This window comes from Octopus bimaculoides, chromosome 11 (assembly GCF_046866305.1).
Source record: "Octopus bimaculoides isolate indiv1 chromosome 11, ASM4686630v1, whole genome shotgun sequence".
Taxonomy (NCBI): domain Eukaryota; kingdom Metazoa; phylum Mollusca; class Cephalopoda; order Octopoda; family Octopodidae; genus Octopus; species Octopus bimaculoides.
Genome location: NC_142938.1, coordinates 73,720,604 through 73,730,603, shown reverse-complemented (window position 1 = coordinate 73,730,603; position 10,000 = coordinate 73,720,604). Strand labels below are relative to the sequence as shown.

General features: G+C 37.9%; 1 long non-coding RNA gene across 1 annotated transcript in view; it reads left to right on the top strand.

Moving 5' to 3' along the window:
- The window catches only part of LOC149133400 (uncharacterized), a 68,732-nt gene extending 62,826 nt beyond the window's left edge, over positions 1 to 5,906 (top strand). The window contains exon 2 of the long non-coding RNA XR_016243722.1: positions 1,276 to 5,906. This is a non-coding gene — a long non-coding RNA (uncharacterized LOC149133400). The remainder of the gene's footprint in view (positions 1 to 1,275) is intronic.
- Positions 5,907 to 10,000: the final 4,094 nt, after the last annotated feature.

The following is a 10,000-nucleotide window of genomic DNA, read 5'->3' as shown; positions in this document are numbered from 1 at the left end:
TCATCCACACAAAGGAAAAAGAGGAAATAGAGAGAAAATGGCGAAAAAAAAAACGTGTTTAGTGTCTATCAATGTGTCTGTCTACATAAATTTTCTTAAAATCTGCCAACATTATTTTCTTTTCTATGGCTTTGATTTGTATTGCATTGAGACGTTCTTTGGTGTGGGATGGTGGGGAGGGGGGGAGATTAATTTTTCTTATCCTAATTATCACATCCTCATTATCACTACCATCACCACCACCACCACCGTTGTCGCCATCATCATCATCATCATCATCATCATCATCATCATCATAATCATCATCATCATCATCCTCATCATCATAATCATCTTTGTCATCACCATCGTCGTCGTCGTCGTCGTCGTAATCATCATCATCATCATCATCATCATCTTCATCATCTTTGTCATCACCATCGTCGTCGTCGTAATCATCATCATCAGCATCATCATCACAGTCATCATGATCGCTATCATCTTCACCAGCATCGTTCATTATCGTCATCATCCGTGGCGGCTCTCCATGATGCTTTCGATAGACATCGGTTATTTCTAGTTGAAATTAGCTGCTGTTGTTGTTGTTGCTGTTGTTGTAAGCAGAAAAGTCTGATACAATTTCATTCTAAAACATCGTAAAAATTCTTCAACATTGAATTGATCTGAGATTTGAAAATTCTGGGTGAGAGCTTAGCCACGAAGACTGTGCCTTTGGATTAGCTTGCATTTCACCCTAAATCTAGTTCCATGCTTCAACCAATTCTTCTTCTTCTTCTTCTTCTTCTTCTTCTTCTTCTTCTTCTTCTTCTTCTTCTTCTTCTTCTTCTTCTTCTTCTTCTTCTTCTCCTCTCCTCCTCCTCCTCCCTCTCCCTCCATCATCATCATCATCATCATCATCATCATCCTTCTACTTCCTCTTCAATCTTCTTCTCTTCTTCCCCTTTAATGGGATATGGGCAGTTCCCATGAGCACTATTTTTTTAATTTCTGCCATTTTGGGGTTTCCTGGTATCTGAGCTAGGTAGTAATCACCCCCCCCCCTTTGCTATCATTCCCAGGGCACCTATGACAATGGTTATTGTTTTCGTCTTCAGGTACGACATTTTGCCAATTTCTCTTTCAAGATCTTTATACTTGCTCAGTTTTTGGTATTATTATTATTATTATTATTATTATTATTATTATTATTATTATTATTATTATTATTATTATTATAATTGCTCTTGCTATGGCTGTTGCTATTTATTTATTTATTTATTTATTTATTTATTTCAGTTATGTCATTTGCCGGTACAGAAGAATATTTCTTTCTAAAGTAATGGTATTGGCGGTTTTGATAGAAGTTTTGAACGAACTATTAAGAATTAAGAAGCACAACAACAACAACAACAACAACAACAAAAAGACAATCAAATGAAGGCAACTGAAAATGTTCAAACCTATTTCATCATTTCATCCCCCCACCAAAGTATTTATATAGATCATAGCTTCTGAAAGTGGGCGCTACCGCATCCCCGGTGGGCGTTGAGCCGGCTCAGGTGGGGTGATAGAGAAAAAGGGGGCGTTGGGAGGAAGGCAGTGAATTGTGAGACGCTATGAATCTATTATAATATTATTATAGTATTGTATACAAATTATGTAATATATTAAATCTCAGATGATTCGTTGTATATATATATATATATATATATATATAAATTAGTAAAATATAAAATATTTATTTATACATAAAAATAGGGGTGGGAGCGCTGAGCGTATTATGGGGCCATGAGGGGCTCGGTGGACCAAACATTTGAGAACCTCTGATATAGAGGGACAGGAAAATCTGGGTGGTTAAGAAGCTCGCTTTACAACGCCCTGGTTTAGTTCGACTGCGCTACAGCTTGGGCAGATATTTTCTACTATAGCCTCGGGTTGACTAATGCTTTGTGAGTAAGTTTGGTAGATGAAAATTAAGCGGAAACCCGTCCTGTATATATATTTATGTGTGTGTGTGTGTGTGTGTGTGTGTGTGCGTGTGTGTGTGTGTGTGTGTGTACGTGTATGTATATGTGTGTCTTTGTCTCTTTTATGCTTGTCCTCCCGCCACAATATGCGTTGGCTTTTTTCCATTCTCATTACTTAGCGGTTCGGCACAATAGAACAAAACAAACATCATAAAGTACGACCCTTCATCAGTTGTTGGTTGTTTTTTCTAGTTTCGTATTTCGAGCATTTAACAACAATATACGCTTTCGGAAAAACAGTTGCTCCCGCAAAGTAAATTAAATAAAATTTGGGATTTTGCGCAGAGTCAAAATAGCTAACACAAACAGGACAGTGAAAAGAAACAGGAATGGCTGCTAAGCCTAAACGTGGTTGTGGTGGCGAACGCGTCAATCAAGCTTGGACAGGAGACAAACAAGAACACGTCTTCGTGGCGAAATCAACAAAAGGCTTTCACACAGGCACAATATGTGGGTATGTATGTATGTATGTATGTGTGCTTGTATATCATGCTACGGTAAGTCCCAGCGGTAGAGGCGTGACACAACCGCTTTATGTTCGCACTATTTCGGCCTCAACCTTTGACCCGAACATGAACCGCATATTGCTGCCTGTGAATGCCCTTTGTTGATTTCGCCAGTGGTTGCGTTTCATAGAAGCATTCAACTGATACAATCCCTGTTGTTGCCAACATTGTATTGTAAAGCCACAGAACCATAAATATACGTGCACGAGCGATGCATTTCTATGATCTCTGCCCAGAACGAACAGGATTAATCGGTGCTTATAAATCGCCACCTCTGACATCTCTTCCTGTGACAGTTATGCAATATTTACCGTAAGTTAAACTGCGACAGGGCAATAGAAAACTTCGCATATGTTTTGTGCACATGGGGGGCACATGTATATATGTAGATGTATATATATATATATATATATATATATATATATATATATATATATATATATATATGTGTGTGTGTGTGTGTGTGTGTGTGTGTGTGTGTGTGTGTGTGTGTGTGTGTGTGTGTGTGTGTGTCACCACAGGCGTATTTGTTTTGTAGCAGAATCAAATTCTGCTTTCGCGGTCGTATTTGCTTCTGCCCGTGACGTCATCAGCGTGTGTTTATTTACAACGCTGTTATACATATAGACTGCGTAATGACAGGACCAACCCATCCTACATGCGCAATCGTTTACCGGTGTGTGCGAGTGTGTATGTGTGTGTGTGTGTCGGTGTGTGTGTGTGTGTTATTGTGTGCTGCTAATTTCAAGCCCCCAACAAAGTTGCGTAGGTAAATAACACGAGGTTCTGGTACGTATAACTACAACTTATTAAACAGGTACACACGGAAATATCCATACATTCGATGTATATATACATCTGTATACCATTATTTTAGCTCTATTTTAGAATATTGAATCCCACGTATCCATTACGTAGTGATATATAAAGATATGAAATGGCATATATCAGCTTCTTGCTACTCTGAGTTTCACCTGTTGGTGTAAAGGATCTTCATTACGACTTCTCTAACGGTAACAACGTCAAAGTGAGCTACAGTTGACTGGAGAACATCACTATGCACCTAACTGTAATCTTGCAACTACATTATTTCTCAGGATTTCCCACTACAATTTCTGCTTGTCTAAAGAAGTGACATGTAGGGTGATTATAATATTGGCACAAGGCTAGCACTTTTGTGGAAGGGTTAGATCGATTAACATTGACTCCAGGGTTCAACTGCTACTTATTTATCGATCCCAAAGTGATGAAAAGTAAAGTCGACCTCAGCGAAATTCTTTTCCTCAGTTTGTAACCCGAATCATGCATATATGCATGTATATATCGTGTGTGTGTGTGTGTGTGTGTGTGTGTGTGTGCGCGAATGTATGTATATGCATACAGATACACACACACACACACACACATGTATAATTAACTAAACGACAAGAGGAAAAGATTAACTTAATCAACTTCATTAGCTTACAGCTGTTTCTTCCTATCTATATCTAAATACAACTTTCATGAAAATCGGGAAAATATTCCCTACCATCAGCGACATTGTCTCTAGGGTTGTTGCAGACGACAGAAAATGGATTTTACTTTGCTATGATATCTTCTAGCTCCACTGACTTTTTGACATCTATGTGGGAAGTTACTAGGTGGCAGAAATTGACGAATTGGGTACCTGTAACAAAGGAACTAGCCTCACCTCTCTGGACTGTACCAGACGAGTTTAACATCGGGGTCCTCAACCATTTTTTATCTGGAGACCCCTTTGATTTCTGTTTTACTCTGTTGGACTCCCATAGCTATTCGATGTTTAAAAACTAGTTTTACAGAAACTTCTTTCGAAGTCCCTATTTTGTATTTTACATATCAACATGTATAGGTTGAACTATGTAAAATGTTAGCGATAGAAACCTAGCTGTGTCTTGCAATACATACCAATACATACATCTGAAACAAAATTTTTTCAGGGGCTCTTAAAATCCTATTGTGAATCCCCAAGGACCGTAAAAGGGCCACATGGCTCCCAGTTCAGAACAACTGTTTTAACAGCTTCCTTATAACGTGATTAGGAATAAGAAGGCACAATTTATAGACGATTGGATAGTAAACCTATGGGTTAGTTCATTTGTTGTGGGTGTCTTAGATAAAAACGACATCTAGTTCGTCTGTTTCTTCTCCATCGTAGTTTCTCTTGAATGCATCGAATATTGAGTCACTGCCTTCAAAAAACTTTTTGGCATTTGTTGGCGGCCGACAAAAACAAAGGGAGACAATTTCAATAAAATTAGAATTAACTCCATTGAAAATAAACTTGAGTTAAGTAAAGAAATACTTCAAATAGATAAATTTCTCCCCGTAATTATTACAAGAGAATTTTGTATATTAGGAATATCACAGCGTAATTTTTACCGGAGTCGCTAAATTTTTGCTAATCCACGTTCACGCAAACAGAGACACTCACTTGTCTATATGCATAGTTATCAGTTCAAACAGTCAAACAGTAATGGAACGAGCACTCAGTGTCTTTACAAGGAAAAGTTTCACTGTGACTTCAGAGTTTTATCGGTTATTGCTTCGTCAGGTTGTCTAGATACACACATAAGCATGTGTAGACAGACACACGCGCCGGGCGAAACGCTTAGCCGTATTTCGTCTGCCGCTACGTTCCGAGTTCAAATTCCGCCGAGGTCGACTTTGCCTTTCATCCTTTCGGGGTCGATTAAATAAAGTACCAGTTACGCACTGGAGTCGATATAATCGACTTAATCCGTTTGTCTGTCCTTGTTTGTCCCCTCTGTGTGTAGCCCCTTGTGGGTAGTAAAGAAATAACACGCACACATAAATACGCACAAACACACATACACACGCACAAACACACATACACACGCACGTACGCACATACACACACACACACAGGCATACACACATTCACACACGCACATACACACACCCATACACGTGCACACACGTCCAGACAAGCACACACAAACACACACGCACGCACACACACACACACATACACACATAAACACACACACACACATGACTGTACACACGCACACACACGCACACAAACACACACAAGCATACACACACGCATAAGCACACACGCACGCACACACACACAAACGTACACACTCACACACACGCACACACACATACACACGCTTGCATACACACACACACACACACACACAAACATGCATATTTTTATGCAAATAGACATACAGACATACAAGACTCAGTGATCTTAAATGCTCATCTATAGAAAACACCTGATGCTCAGTATTACGAAATAACCCACCTTACAAAACATCTGAAAGTAAGTGACATCGAAGAAAAAAAACAAACAAGAAGTAAAAATTTTCCAAAAGTTAAAAATAAAATTTCGAAATTTGAAAAATAGTCTTTGTCTTTTATTAGTACAATAATCCCTCTACTATCGCGGGTGTTACATTCCAAAAACAACCCCGCGATGTGTGAAAATCTGCGAACTAGGAACAGTACTCTACTGTATAATTTTTATTATTATTTTTATAATTTGTATATATTTATTTTTATTAGAAATGCAAAACAACACCACGGAGGAATCGACGTAAGCTTAAATAATAAACCACGATAGGTGAACCGCGATAGGTGAACCGCGATAGGTGAACCGCGATAGGTGAACCGCAATATGGTGAGGGATTACTGTATATATTTTTTTCTCATTTTTCTTTCGTTTCTTAATGCTTTGCTGGTTTTATTCTTTTCTTTTCTTTTTTTTTTTTGTCAGTATCCCAACTTTTTTTGCCTCGAGGCACCCTGGCCAAGTCTTTCAAAAATCCACGGCACCCCTATTAGAAAATCTAATATGATAGCTGTTTTTTTTTTTTTTGAGATTCAGTATCAATATAGGTGCAGGAGTGGATGTGTGGTAAGTAACTTGATTACCAACCACATGGTTCCGGGTTCAGTCCCGCTGCGTGGCACCTTGGGTTTGTGTCTTCTACTATAACCTCGGGCCGACCAAAGCCTTGTGAGTGGATTTGGTAGAAGGAAACTGAAAGAAGCCCGTCGTATATATATATATGCGCGCGTGCGCGTGCTTGTGTGTCTGTTTATTCCGCAACCAACGCTTGACAATTTATCTCTACACTAGTGGCCTACGACCGTGAGCTGTACCTACCCACAATATCTATTTACATCGAAGTGGATTGAATCAGCAAAATTTTATGTGACAGCAAAAGTTAAGTGTTTTGGTCAAGAAAGGACAATTGCTGTGTCAGTAGTAGTATGAGAACCATCTCGCCTGGCGCCTCTCAGCTTGTATTCTGTGCCATCTGCGTCTTTTCGTATTCAATGATGTCTGTGTTAAACTGTGGTTTAACTAGTACAAGATGGTTAAGTTGTGATGAGGAAACAGAAGTTAATAATCACAATATATGGCTAAGAAATAAGATAAACATCCAAAATCTCGGCTAGCGTTTACTTTTGTTTATTTAGCAGACGAGTTTTTGCAGATGTCAGTAGAAATGTCTGGAAAGCTGTTCTCTCAGATATACGTTAAACATAATAAAAATGATAAAAAGAACAAAGAAAAGAAAAGATGAAGCCGTGCAATAGAAACTACGTATTTTAACGTTGCTGCTTAGCACCAGGGCACCCTTGACCCAGGAGGTGTGAGCTTGAAGGCATGTCAGCCATTTCGGTCAGACGCAATGTATCTAAAATTTCATAATCCTAATTCTTCGTAATTAAGACGATAGGTTATGATTTAAGCAAGATTTAAATGTTATTTCTAGTATCCTGTGCAACCATATACAGGCTCTTTCTTCTTCAGACGTAATGTATCTAAGATTTTATAATCCCAAATCTTCGTAATTATGACGGTAGGATATGATTTACGAAAGATTTAACTGTTATTTCTAGCATCCAGTGCAACCATATACAGGATCCTTCTTTCTCAGACATATGTATCTGAGACTTCATTATCCAAAATGTTAATTTTTCTTTTAAGACAGTATGGTATGGTTTCAGTTAGAGTTAACTGTTATTTCCAGCATTGTGAGTGACTATCTGAAAGAGACCTCCTTTTTCAAGCATAATGTCTCCAAGACTTCATTATCCTAAGTGTTCGTAATTTCTGAAGACGGTAGGGTATGATCTAGGCAAGATTTAACTGCTATTTCTAGCATTTTGAGCAACTATCTGAAAAGGTTCTTTTCTTAGACATTTTATATCTAGGACTTCATTATCGTAAGTGTTCATTGTGTATTTTTTAAAGGATGAGGTATAATTTAAGGGAGAAGAAACTGTTATTTCTAGTCTACAGAGCAACCAATGAGAGGCTCCTCCCTTCTCAGGTGGATCAATGAATTTCTTTAGATACGATTTTAACGACCCGTAAAGAATGAAACTTCACATAAAAGGAAGCAATGCATTCTTTCATTTGTGAAAGTAAGTGAAAATTTTTCATAGTAGAAACTATGAAAGAATTTTGTGCAAAATTGCTGGCATCAAGTTTCCTGTGTCGTATTTCTGAAGCTGAGATAGGAAAACTAATACTTTCACACACTGGCATACGCATATAGCGAATCGCTAAAGATTATAAGTATTTTTAATGCTTCACATAGTGTCTCATGTACAGGCAATCGGACATGCATTACATTCTCACTCATATATATGTGTGGCAGTTCAGATGAAATGTTCCCAGATGAAGCAAAAGAGAAAAATATTAGTTGGTTAAGTTAAAAGAAACATTAAATCAGTGAAAATATGGACAAAAATTAATCCAATCTGATTAAGTGGAGAACGACCACAATTTAAAGACAATAGTACAACATACAACCATGTACATATGCGTACAAATATACCACACTCGTGTATATAAATATAACAAGAATTTGGCACTCAGTCGGTAAAGGCGACGAGGGTTCGAATTGATCCGATGAACGGAACTGACTGCTCGTGAAATTAATGGGCATATGGCTGAGTATTCCACGGAATGCTCCCTGAGAACTACCTTAGGTAGTTCTTAGGGAGATTCAACGTGACACAGAATGTGACAAGGCTGGCTCATTTGAATTGCAGGTAGAACTCAATTTTGCCAGCTCAGTGAAGTGGAGCAACAGGAAATAAAGAGTGTTGTTCAAGGACACGATGCGCCGCCGGTGATTGAACTTACGACCTTACGATCGAAGCCTTACAGCAAGTGAAGATACAGAAATTCGGGCAAGACTTTTTTCGAAATTGGAACAAGCGAACCAAGATCTAGCCTTACAGTTTATGGCAGAAGAATGCCAAAGGATGGTAAATCCGAAACATGATGTAGAAAAATATTCAAGAAAAGGATTCCACAAAAATACAGATATGTCGACAGAAAAAGTACAACTAAAAAAGAACCCCTAATTCACGTTATGGATGTAGGGGCACAGATTTCAGAAAAGACTGTCCATTTAAAAATCAAAAATGTTACAGTTGCAAAAGAATTGGTCACAAAAGTTCACACTGCAGAACAAATTACGAAGGTCAAACGTTAAGAATCCTTGAGTGCTCTCACCAGAAAGAAAAATCGTTTCCCAAATAAGAAAATTCGTACACGTAAAAATAAATGGAATACATATTAAACTTCAATTGGATACTGGAAGTGATATTTCAATAGTAGTTATGGACACATGGAAGAAAATAGGGAAATCTGTGTTGAGAAAAACAACGAAATCTGCTTGTAACGTAACGGGCGATAAATTGCATTTCATTGGCGAAATGTGCACTAATGTCACATTTCGAGGGAAAACATGCAAGGCGAAAGTCTTCGTCGTTAAAAATGAAACCGATCTTTTGGGTACCGATTGGTTAAAATTATTCGATTTATGGGACCTCCCCGTAAATCTCTATTGTCAAAACGTAAATGGTTGTCCCTCTAAAAATAATTTGTCTGACGATTTAAAGAGAAAATTAAAAAACAAAATGTTTCCGCAAGCACACACGGACAAACTAGGTTTATGCACAAAGACTGAAGCGTGTTTTGAATTAGATGATAAAGTTACACCTGTGTTCAAGCCTAATAAGAAAGCGCCTTTTGCGGCAATAAAGCAAGTGGACGATAAGTTGTACAAATTGAAAAAAAAGAAATATAAAACGGAATCATTGAAAAAGTGGGCAGCTCTGACTGTATATATAAAAAAAGAAAAATAACAAAAGTAAGCTGTGCCGATTTTTCGACCGGTTTAAATGACTATTTTAAAATGAACCATTATCCACCACTGACCATAGAAGATATTTTTACAAAACTAAAACGGAGGAAAAATATTTTCAAAACTCAATCTGTATGGCGCATATCTACAAATCAAGGTAGATGAAAAATGCTCAAAATTGTTAACGGTCAACACACACAGAGGTCTATGTAAATACAATAAACTACCTTTTGGACTGAAGGTAGCACCTACAGGATTTCAATTGGTGATGGACGCAATGTTGGCAGACTGTCAATTTGCTATTCCTTACCTTGACGACTTG